The sequence below is a fragment of the Corvus brachyrhynchos genome, unplaced genomic scaffold, assembly GCF_000691975.1.
Source record: "Corvus brachyrhynchos isolate BGI_N302 unplaced genomic scaffold, ASM69197v1 scaffold106, whole genome shotgun sequence".
Classification (NCBI taxonomy): domain Eukaryota; kingdom Metazoa; phylum Chordata; class Aves; order Passeriformes; family Corvidae; genus Corvus; species Corvus brachyrhynchos.
Window position 1 is genome coordinate 1,722,782 of NW_008238834.1, and position 11,954 is coordinate 1,734,735.

Genomic DNA, 11,954 nt, shown 5'->3' on the forward strand with positions numbered 1-11,954 from the left:
GGAACGGTGCCTGCCCGAAATCGTCCCGCGGTATGTAGCGTGCGTGATGGGCTGGAGGCTGCTGTTCTGTGGTTCTGCTTCCTTCTTGACATTGGGATGAACCCTTCAGTGTCAAGCAGATACGAACACAGATACTTTTTGCCGAATAGTTAAAACATGTGAGGGCAAAAGGGAATGTAACTTTGTTTCTTTAATCTGAGTGTTTACTGGGGCGTTGATGTCGGAGCCAGCCAGCACAACTTGAAACGTTTTCTGCAGTGACTTTGGCACAAGGTTAGTAGTGTTTCAAGGCAGGATTTGCCTTGGACTATTTCTTGCAAATATCAGAACCTACATTCCTAAAGCAGTTTGATTCTAGTAATTTTTGTGTCCTGAGTTATTTTATGTAGTTGCAGAAGGAGTTGAACTTAAGGTTCTTTTCATGCTATTCTCTCTGCTAGATTTTCTGAATGAGTTTAAAATTCATCTCTAGTACTTGAACTACCTGTGCTGAAGCTGTGTGAAATCGATAGAAAAAAATTTATTTATTTATTTAAAGAAATTAGCTTTTTACTTTTCTTACCTTGCTTCTTCACTAACCAGTGCTAGGTAAAGTGTGCAGATGAGTATCTTGGCTCTTAAGTTTCACTTTTACCATCAAGGGTTATATGTAACAGTAAATTAAGAGCTCGTATTGCATGAGTGTAGAACGGATAGCAGTTGTAAGCTGGTTTCATTTGTAGTCTGTCTGTGGCTTTGCAGGTGTTGTCTTTCTTTCTGGTTTGTTTTTGTCTTAAAAAGAGGACTTGTTTACAAGCTGGTGAAAAACCTTAGCTGATGAGATAAGGAATTCAGGGAAGGTTTCTTCATTTTTTGAATTAAATGAGTTGTATATTCAGCTATGAAGAATAACCAGTTAAGCTTATCTCTTCTACAGAAACTTTTTAATATCAAAATGCTGTGGGTCATAGTCCTTGAACTTAGTTATCTTTACCATGGCGTAATGTGCTATCTCTTGTATGCACATCCTGTAAATAAAAAATGTGCACACAGTTCAACTGGCAAATATCAGTCTCTGGAAGTTCAGTGTACTGCCTTAGTTTATTTCCGATTTCTTGGAAACAATTGAATGTCTTTAGATGTGGTTAGATGTGGAATAGGTTAGATGTGTCTGTGTGTGTTCTTGTGAGTGAATGCTTGCATGCTCTTTGGCATGCAAATTGTTGTCTTTAATATATTTCTGATTTGTCTTCTGGGAGACAGTTATGAGTGTAGCTGTTATCACTTAAACCTTCTTCCTACCTTACTGTACTGTGAATGAAGAAGGTACCTGTAGCCTATGTCCAGATGACTCCTTAATGAGAAATTCTATTATCTGTTTCTTTGTGGGGATGCGGGTGAAGAGAGCAGTGATGACACTCTCCAGTCAAGGGAGAAATGCCGATAAAGGCACCCTGAGCAAATCTGCTAGAGAAGTCCTGGCATCCATCAGCAGTCTTTTTCTTCCAGCTGGCAATATCATCAGCTACATTAACCTCTATAAGGTCTTGGGGGGAGAGATGAAGAGGGGTGAGGGACTCGAAATCAGAGAAGCTAAGAAAGAGGTTAATGATAAGATTCCTGAGTTAGGTCTAGTAAGGGGATCATGTATTGGTTGGCTATTGAACTAGACCTAGAACAACAGAGTCCATAGTCCCTCAGGTGATAAAACCAGTGCCTTTGTTTCTCTGATCTTTTCTCTTTGTGCTTAGAAACAAGTGACAGCCCTATTTTTTAATTTTTATTTTTATTCCTTTCAATCAAGGAGCACAAAGGAATTACGTTGTCCATTCTGTTCAGCTCTTGCTGAGAGTAGCGGAGACCAAGGGAAAACCTCAGTGTGTCAAGGCCTGTCAGCAATGCCCTGAACAACTGGAATGTTGTTCAGGTTGTACACTTGTGGAAAGAAGAACAGTTTTCAGACAGTTGATGATTGGACTAAACACAGGAAGAGCTGTTTGATGTTGAGAGTATCAAGGTGTACCTGCATCAAGAAAACCTTTATTTACTCTGGGTCAGTAACTGACTTGATCCTGTTTCTTCCCTTCTCCACCAAATGAGTAGAAATGTACTAAAAATACCTAGTGCAACTTGACTCTTGTTTGAAGGTTTTCAAGTTCATTGGAAGGTTCTCTATGCTAAGATGGGCTCTGTGATAAAGACTGGTATTTTTCCCTTATGCAGTGGAGCACAGGATATAAAGTGTTGTGGAATGTTGTGCAGGCACAGTGTATAAGAGTACAAAGCTGCCGACAGGGAAGTCATTTGGAAGGTTGTTTCTCCTGCTAGAATGTCGACAGTTCTACTCATGCCTTGATGATTCTTGCTGTACTAATTTTTGGGTGCTGTATATGTCTTTCCTCCGGGCTAAAGCTCTATAGTGAAGATATTAAATTTGGAGTAATTTAATAGTGAGATGTTTGTGAGTGGCAAAATGTTTTTCCTCTGGAAGCATTTTTTTTTCCACCAGTGTACTGAAGTCTTGCAGCTATCAAGCTAACTACAGATCTATGAAGACAATGTCCTTACCAGTAGAGGAAGGAGTTTAGCATCTTAGTGAAACTATCTCAGAGGTAGGGGAATTAAAGAACATAACTTCTTTTTTCTGAGATTTTCCTAGAGCAGCCAAGATTCAATAGGTCACCAGAGTGGGCAGTGAAGCTAAGCAGCAGCCCAGACAGAAGCTTTTTAAAATAAGAAATACCGAGTTTCCATTCAGGGGAAAGATAAATAAATATTACTGCTGTTCTTTTATGAAAGGGTATTATGTGTGTTGACAGAGTGCTTTTTTTGAAGCACTTGATAGGTTTTGAAGCAGTTGATAAGATCCTTGGTCAAGTGCTGTATTGGAAAGGCTTCTGGGTGAAAGATGGTTCTGGCTCACAGAAGGACACGCAGATGTTACTATAGGATAAAAGGCAAGTGCTTCTGGTCTTTCTAGTACAGCAGGGTCCCAACTCTGGAGACCTTTTTGGTAGTTTTGTGGGATTTTCAGTTTTTTATTTGTTTTCTTCAAGATTGCTGATACAACATATCCCCAGCTACAAGTAAAAAGGTTAATTTCAAAGTACAGAAAGTGACATACTGACTTCTAGCAATGAGGAAAGTCCTGCTGACCTGTAGCTCAAAGAGCCTGCATGGAAGCTGGTCAGACAGCTTGTCTGAAAGCATTCCCTGCTCCTCACTGTGTAGCCCAACTGGAGGCCCACTGCTAACTTGTTCTTGCACTTTCCATAGTGGGTTAATGCTTATTCAAAGCTTGGCCTGTAGATGTGTGTTTTGTTGGCAGTTGTTGTTAAGCAGCCTCGTGTAAACTAACTTGGAATCCATTCATGGGCCTCTGGGGAAACACAGTGTAAAAAACACACTGATTTGAAATGAGGCTCCTCCTTAATGTGCTTCTGCAGCTCCTGCTCTGAGGTTTACTTCTAAGGTCTTGTCTACCACTTGTTTGTGTATTTAATTTTTAATGCAAAAACATTGAGAAAACAGTCTTAGCTGAGGCTGCAGGGAGAAAAGACAAAGCAGCAATCAAGTTTAATGGAATAGTACTTGACAGAGTACTATTCCTTACTTCTCAAATATGAATTAGGAATTCTGTTTTCTATGAATTTATTTGCAAATTTATGCTCTTGTCTCCAAGCTGATGGAGACAAACAGAAAAGAAATGTATAATATGGATATCTTCTCTAAGTGTTTTCACTACTTAGTGCTATGAGAATATTGTTTGTTTTCCTCTCATGCTTAAAAAACAAACTGGAGTGAAAAGGTGCACACTTTTATTCTTCTGATGTCATTGTGATGTCATCATGGCATGTAAAACTGATCAGCTTGTTTTCCGTATTCTGGCTTAATTTGTACCTGATGTGTTTTGGAAGAATGGTTGAACAGCAAAGTTCTAAAACTTGTTAGCTCCCAGCCAGTTAGTGTATTGTCAGCTAAGGACTGGTAACACTTCAGGAAAAAAATGAAGCAGCAAAAAAGCAGGATATAAGGCTGAACCTCTCTGCATAGCACCATGCCTGTTAACTTTGTTTGCTGGGATTTTGCATGCAAGTGTATAAGATAATTGACTGCAGTCACCGTCTGGCTGAGTGGTCTGGTTTTGTGTCTCAGCTGCATAAAACATCGGAACACTGAACTGGATAACTGTGGTCACGCACATTTACTAATTCTCTGGAGATGTACAGTTCTTCTTGACCTCTCTTTCTTGAAACTTAATTTATGAAAAATTAATATAAAAGAAAATAAGGCCTTTTTTTCCTGTGTAAGTCTCATAAAAGCTATTTTCTTAGAGTAATAATTAAAATTAATTTCTACACATATGAAAAATAAATTTAATGTAGCCTATCCAGTACTGGATATTAGCACATGCTTTTGAGGGAGACAGAATATTTAACTCTTTATTATGTGTGTATTTTGTGTGAAGCTGTTTTAAAGGCAGTGTTTCTGGGCAGCATAAGTAACTTAAAGCTTTGTGACACTTAACAGTTGTAAAATCATCTTAAATTTGTCATGTGGTGGCATTTTAGTATATTTTAGTTTTGCTGGCTTCCTTAAACATCAGTGATACCGGGTCTTTTGCCTTATGGGCTACTAAGCTGTCCATGTGTAGCCTTTTCTTGAATAAAGGAGATTGACCGAATCTAAACTTTTCTGCTGTTCTTTCTGGGTTTTTTTTAGTTGGTTTATTTTAGTCACTTCTGGTCCCATGAAATACAGGGGTCTTCTACCTGTGAAGAGTAAAATGGATGATTTCCTGTTTAGACAGTATTAGTGCTTATGGAAGAGCATGTTGTCCATTGTGGTTTTTGTTTTTAACCTAAGCTTGACCAGGTCACAATCATGGTATTTCAACTAAAACTGCTTTTTGCACTTTTTTTATTCTGACTTGTTAGAGCTGATACCATTTTTATAGTCAAGGTAAGCAACTGTGAAATTTGACCTCTTGTCTGATTTTTTTAATCTTGTGACCAAATGTGTACTTGTTGGCCTCTCTCCCCAGCCCCCCAGACAACCAGTGACTTTAAAAGCTTTATCTGTTTTAATATTAGTATTCAGAAGTGTGTTATCTCTTCTTGCTCTGTTGTCCAGTGATGAAATGCCTTAGCATAATGCTAGCTGCTGAGTCACTGAGACTATCACTAGAATTGGTAAATGAGCTGTGTTTAGAAAGTATTTACACCCTGAAAGTAAATCACTGGTGCTGTAGTTTTTCTTGAAGGTACATGCCATGCCCGTTCATAAAGGAATGTTAGTAAACTTTTTCTCTATATTGCCTGTATTGTTCTTAACATCACTCTCCTTGCAGCAATAATGCACTTTAACAATAAATGTGTTCAGTGTTATGTGCAAATGGGAAATACAGGCCTATGCTGTCCAGGTTGGTTGATTAGCACACACAAAACAAACTATGCTTCATTTATAGTGAACTGAATGTTGCTGCAAAGCCATGGTAAGGTAGAGGCCCTCTTACAAAAAAAGTGTATCCATTTGTTGTGAATATCATGATGAGTCCAGTATGAAAAGATGCCCAGCATAGCCCTCATCTGAATATCTGATTTCTAAGCATAGCCCTCATCTGAATATCTTGTCTTTGGGAGTGACACCTGTGATGTGCTTGCTTTGCTTGCATAGCTTCATGTTAAGCCATTTGTAAGATGAATGTGAACTCAGTTGTTTTTGAATAGGAATGTTTTCCCTCCTCTCATGCTTGTCAGTGCTGCATTATTAATGTTAAAACGTGGACATCAATGCAATAACTCTTGGATCCATAGGTATGCTAGGACACTTTGAGAATAGCTTTAGAGCACGCCTATTTGAAGGGGGTCTGCAGTGTACATTCATAACATAGGAGTACTTTTTAACATAGAAGTAGATTGTAAACTTTTTCATCTGCTTCAGAGAGTTTTGTGTTGCAAAGCTAACTGCTTTCACAACAAAAGCTTGTTCAAATATGTTTGACCTTTAAATAGAAGTACAGTTTCTTGTTAATCTTGAAATATAATAGTGTCGCTATTGCACATGCCTTTTTTTGAGTCAAGAGCTATGGTGGGATAAAGGGTAGAGAGAACAAACCTATTCTTACCTTGTCTGGAAATATTCAGTGTAATTGGTCAGAGCATCAGCCTCCAGGCCTTGTGCAGGGTTACAGTAGCAGAAAAGCATCTGCAGGAACTTGGTGGGTTTTACCTGATAGACATGCACTAATGGGACACCCATAAACAAGGTTTTTATCATTGTGGTGGGGAATAATCTTGAGTTGTCAAGATAATAGTATACCTCCTCTAGGTAATGTGGTAATCCATGTATTATCTGTAGTATGCCTTTCTGGAAATGCCAAGAACATTATTAATTGTGGGTGTATCCTGTGCTATGCATCCAAATTGGATTGTGTGTTTTTCCAGTGAAACATCTTGCTGCAAGGTCAGACAAATCAAATTGAGGTTAAAATGAGCTGTCTGAGCCTTTCAGACAGCTTGAAACCTTAGACAGCAGGCATCTGTGCCTATGGATAGCAGAAATACAGCTTCATCTGACCTGTATCTCCTCTACCTCTGAAGCGACATTTTGGGCTAAGGCCTAAACCCTAATTTCACAGAAGAAAAAAATGGAAATGGTTGAGGTTGGAAGGCACCTCTGGAGGTCCTCTGGTCCACCCCTCCTGCTCAATCAGGGCCACCTGGCCCTGTCCAGATGGCTTTTGAGTATCTCCAGGCTTCAAGACTCTATAACCTCTGTGGGCAGCCTGTGTCAGTGCTCTGTCACCACCACAGTGAAAAAGTGTTTGACAATCAGAGGGGATTTCCTGATTTTCAGTTTGTGCCCATTCCTTCCTGTCATGCCACTGGGCACTACTGAGAAGAGTAGTTGTCTTTGCACCTTCCCTTCAGGTATTTATATAGATGAGATTTGCCCTGAGCCCTCTCTTCTTTAGTTTGAGCAATCCTTAGACATACAAATACTACTTAAGGGGCAGTCCAGTACAGTAGTGTTAGAAAATTTCAAGGAACCATGTGTCAAAGATCAGCTGATAATATACGGTCAGTGCTTTTCTACTATTGTCTTTTTTCCCACGTGCAGTTTATTGAATCTAAAAAATTATGTGTCATCCTAGGCTGTTGGATTCTGTTTCGGCTTGGGATGGGGAGAGCGTAGAACTTTCATCAAATCTACAAGTTTTCTTCTGGCAGCCAGTGAGTTTTATTGGAAAAGTTTGTAAAAGAACTTATTAGAAATTTAATCTGGGGTCTCTTTTTCCTCTGAACTGTAGATGCTACCGGATTGCATATAGGGGAGGAGTAAATAGAAGGCTTAACAGTAAATAGCTTTGCTGCAATGTTCTTGGAAAAAAACAAACAAACAAACACAACAATAGAAAGTTCCCATAGTATAAGGGCAAAAGTATTTGAGAACGCTCGTAAGGAGAAAAGATCTGTTCCACTTAATTGGGAGTATTGGGATGGGATTATCTAGTTCTGCATTGAATTTCCGTACTCCAGAGCATATTTGTCTGTTTGCCCTAGCTGCTGGACAAATGTCTGCGTGACATACTCTAATTTCAGGAAATGTCTTATCAACCTACCCAGGGCCTGGATGAAGTCTGCTGGCTGTTGCCTGCTTAGGAGTAAGGACAAAAACAGTGTCTCAAAGGACAATCATCCCTAAGAAGGGGCAATCTTCTTAATGCTCCAAGTCCTCCTAAAATCTGAAGTAGAAGTGGGATTTTTGCATTTGTATCGGTCTTTGAAGTCTGATTCTTTAATATTGGAAATGTGAGAAGAGGGTGTTCTGGGCTCTAGCAGACACAGTAAAGAATGCTTTCCAAGGTGGATTTCATTTGGCGATCAGAACTCCAGCATTGTATTGTAAAACTCACTGTTGATTTCTGGCCTATGTAACATATTTCACTTTAATTTGGTTAGTGTCCAAAATGAAATAAAAACTAGCAGTTGAGACATCTGAGTTTTTCAGAAATGCAGAACAGCTGTACAGCATGCATGTTTGTTTTGGAATTGCTTTTTAAAAAACCTGTCAGTTAGTCTTCATGAATAATGAATAATTAACAAGATTCCCAGTGCAGAGCTTGTAGAACAGACAGACAGCTTCAGAAGTGTTAATTTTTTTTAATAGGAAGCTGTTTTCACTCTGAGTCAACAACTGAGTCCAGCAGCACTAGTAAGCCAGTAAGAGCCAACAAAAACATGGCAAGGACATGACAGTTGCTTCAAAAGAGAAAACATTGCATGCATTTGCCATAATCCAGCTGGGAAGAAGCATGGGGGAGAGATGACAAAGGGGTTGATCAAAGTAATCAGTGGTGTATGCGGAAGAATACTTAAGGGAAGTAGTTAGATCAAAACTGCCTCGAGATCTCTTTTCGAAACAGTCCTTAAGAATAAAAAGGAAATGTTTCCTGTATGCATTCTTAAAAACCCTTACGTCTTAAAGTCTGGTGTCTCTGTGAGACTAGCAAACTTCAAAGATGTCCAGTCCCTCAAAGGGAAAAGACAAAAAATTGTCCCTACCAGATCTGAAAGTATCCAGCAATATGTTGTTCTGGTTCTGTTAGCATCAGTGTAATAGGTCAGCTTCAGTGAGGCCTTTAGTTTGAGTAAAGTTACTTGTGGCACATGCCTCTGAGAACATAAATGCTTAATCTCACTGGGGCAGTGAAATATCCTTGCAGTGTGGTTTTTCTCTGGTAATCTTGTAGCTCTGCAACTCAAAATGCGCTTCCCAAACATGTGCATCACTGCAGATGTCATTGAGTCCCAGCTTGTTTTTGGCATTAGTGTTGGCAAGAGTGAATAGCAGCCATATTTAATTTCAGCATTACTCAGAATAGAAACAATACTTCACAGAAAATGACAAAATCAGAAGGCTTTTTCTTTGAGCTCCTGATATTTGACTAATCAGTATTATAGTACTGGAGCACAAGTAGGGACAGAATGGGCTCTGGAGACTGGCAACTTCTGCAGCTCTCAAACCTAAGCAGACTTCATGACATTTATCAGATTACAGTTAAATTGTTTAAGTAAAATGTGAAAAACAAATACTTTTGAAAGGAAGACTTGGAATTGCCATTGAGTCTCACTTTAGAAACAAGCCAGAAAGAGCTTTTTAAGTCTTGACTGTGCAGAAACACTTTGAAGAAAGCAGTTTCTCTAATGAAAAAGCTTAAATCCGAGAATTTAAGCTAAAACCAGCCTTCTAACCTGCAATCAGAAATTAGTCTTTGCAGTTTTCTCCTGTGCTCTTAGACAGGTTACTGGCTGAGATCTGCGACATTCTCCACTGGTTAAAACTGCAGTGCTTCAGCAGCCTCTCAGTAAACAGACTTTGACATAGCCAAATGTGGAAACAGGAGGGGGGAAGGAAGGCAGCAAGGTCCGTGTTGAGGAGGAAGTGTTAGTGTCTTAGGAGGGAAAGGTGGGAGGCAAAGAGGCCTTGTCCCTAGCATGTGGATAGTTCAGAAACTGTTATTCCAAGCAGTCTTGAATGATGAATTTTTATATTAGACATGGTGCTGGGAGAAAGGTGCTCTCAGCATCTCCAGCTTTTCTCTTGAATAACCGTTCTCTTACTGCCTAGATGTCTGCCTGCGTCAACATGATCCTGCCAAAATACGAATTTCTTCCGTGGGGATGATAGCTTGGCTCTTGCTTCTACTAGTGCTTCCGCTGTATTTTTCTAAGTTTTATGATCATACCTGTTCCTTTCCTTCATTAGCAGAATTTGATTATATTAATAAATCAAATATAGGGAAATACTACAACTTTGTGCTCAGAAAAATGAAATGTAGCTGTTCCAAATCAGCCCTGCTAAACTCCTCCTCTTGAACTTTGATGTGAATGTTCATAGTATACTAACAATGAACTCTTGTGTTCATCTGGGAATGACTGAGGCAGTCGTATGACTTGTTCTACAAAGTCTTTGCTTTCTTCTATAGACTTTGGGTTGGGATGTAAGAGAGGAGATTACCAGGACTTTAAATTGGTATGTATGGGGTTTGATTGTGTGTATGTGGGTCTTTCAGCATTTGTACAAAAGGAAACTGTATTGGTGCTGTTTTCTGTATATGGGTCTGAAAGAAAGCCAGCTGTTACATTTACCTTCCAAGTGCGTTTTCTCTTTTGAATATGATGATGTCCATAAGATGTGGTCCTCTGATGCTGTAGAGTCAGCTGGCTGGACTTCGGAGATGAAGACTGATGCTGTCTTGTGATACAGTAAATAACCCTTTGCCTATCACCAGTGAGCTCAGCTTACCTCCTTGATTAAGTGATCACATCTTGTTTTGCTTTTCAGTAGTTGCAGTAGCAGTAGTTCAAGTAACTTTCACTTTCTAACTATGCTGGGTTTGGATCTGATAGATCTCTGAAGCCAGGTAACAGACAGGCTTATGGCACAGAGAGAGGGAAAACCTAAGGAAGAAACAGTGGCTGAAGTAAAGAATGACCTATTTTGGATCAGTCCTCTGCTCCCTGGGACGAGCCACGGCTGAGATGAAGTTTACAGGAGCTAGTTTACTCCAGCAAATGAAGAGTTAGGATGCAAGACTTTAACATATGTTTATACAGCAGACATTTGTCACAAGTCCCTTGCGCTTGATGGTGCTGGGGAGTAGTGAGTCAGCAAGAGGTTCTTTGTAGAAGGGCCTATGTGTAAACAGATCAGAACTCCAAAAGTTTTGTGTAAAATATTTACATGCTTTAGGAATCTGGGGATGTGTTCCTGAAATCGATTTGGGAATCTGTTTGGGACCACTTTGTTGTTGCTTTAATGTGAGCTGTCACACTTGCAGTTTTTTGAAGTGCCATAGGAGTATTCATAAATGACTTGTTCCTTTATCTAGTGCCTCAGATACCTGAGGCATACTTGGAAAGAAACACTTTGAAACTAGAACTGTTCCTGCTTTTTGGGAGTGGAGAGTTAAGAGAAAAGCAGGATTATACATATTCATATAATATACTAATATTTGCTTAGTGGGAGTTAAGCCCCATGAGTAGAGGTAAAAAGTCAATCCTTTTCTAAAATCCGTTTTCCTTCTGGAAAGCGTCCTGTGTTGAAGTTCAAGTATGGTTAAAACTGAGACCTTTCAGAGTGAGTTCTCTTTGAGAGCAACTGGTTTCAGTTTTCACTTCAGTTGTAGCTTAAGCAGCTATTCGGTACTATTCCAGGTGGCAGAATGTCTAACTGCTCTTTTCATAGAAGTCTGTCCTGTAGAACTAGTGCTGCAGTAGCATGCTTTGAAATTAGCTAGCAAAATATGTAGAACTGTTCTGTTTCTAAACAGATGCACCTTGAGAAAAATACTCAGTCTTTACATTTCTTCCTTTGTTCAAGACATGGAGGCAGGCCTGGCTCTGTAAAACTTTTTAGTTCTCATTCTACATTAAACATAAAAGAATAACAGGTTTACTCAGCACTAGTTCAAACTGGACATTGCAAAGGACTGGCTTATGCAAGGAGGCACTAGCAATAGGGACTGTATTGTACTGACAGCAAAATTGCAATTCTATGAGCTTGTTAGAACAGACAAACTGTGTACATATCAAACTCTGCATTGAGGTTGTGGTTTCCACTCCTAGCCTCAGATTTTTTGGTATGTGTTTCCACTGCTACCCTCAGATTTCATTTGGTATAAAAATCCCAGAAGAAGGGACAGAATTCTTGCTTTGGATTCCCAGTGCTTTCTGTGACAGGTTTTCTGTAGTGTAATGTGTTACAATGCAGTGCTTTGTAAGTTCTTTCAGGATAGTATGTCCTGTTGGAGTAGCTGACTCTGGAAACTATCAGTTTCATATGAATAGATGTAGTGTGAAACAAATGGTAGGTTTGATTTGCTTTACTTTATTACAGAAAGCATCAGGAGATGTTTGCAGAAAAATGCCAGTTCTACTATAGCAGAATTTTTCTAATTCCTTGGTTAT

At 39.4% G+C, this 11,954-nt stretch overlaps 1 protein-coding gene across 5 annotated transcripts in view; it reads left to right on the plus strand.

Annotated features, from left to right (window-relative positions):
• Nucleotides 1-11,954, plus strand: part of OSBPL1A (oxysterol binding protein like 1A) — an 80,131-nt gene that overhangs the window by 32,812 nt on the left and 35,365 nt on the right. Inside the window, exon 1 of one of the 5 annotated variants that reach the window (XM_008636808.2) lies at nt 7-30. The exons of the other annotated variants lie outside the window; for them this stretch is intronic. The gene's annotated coding sequence lies outside the window, so the exon portion shown is untranslated. Of the gene's footprint in view, nt 1-6; nt 31-11,954 lie in introns of those variants that run through there. 5 annotated transcript variants of the gene reach the window in all.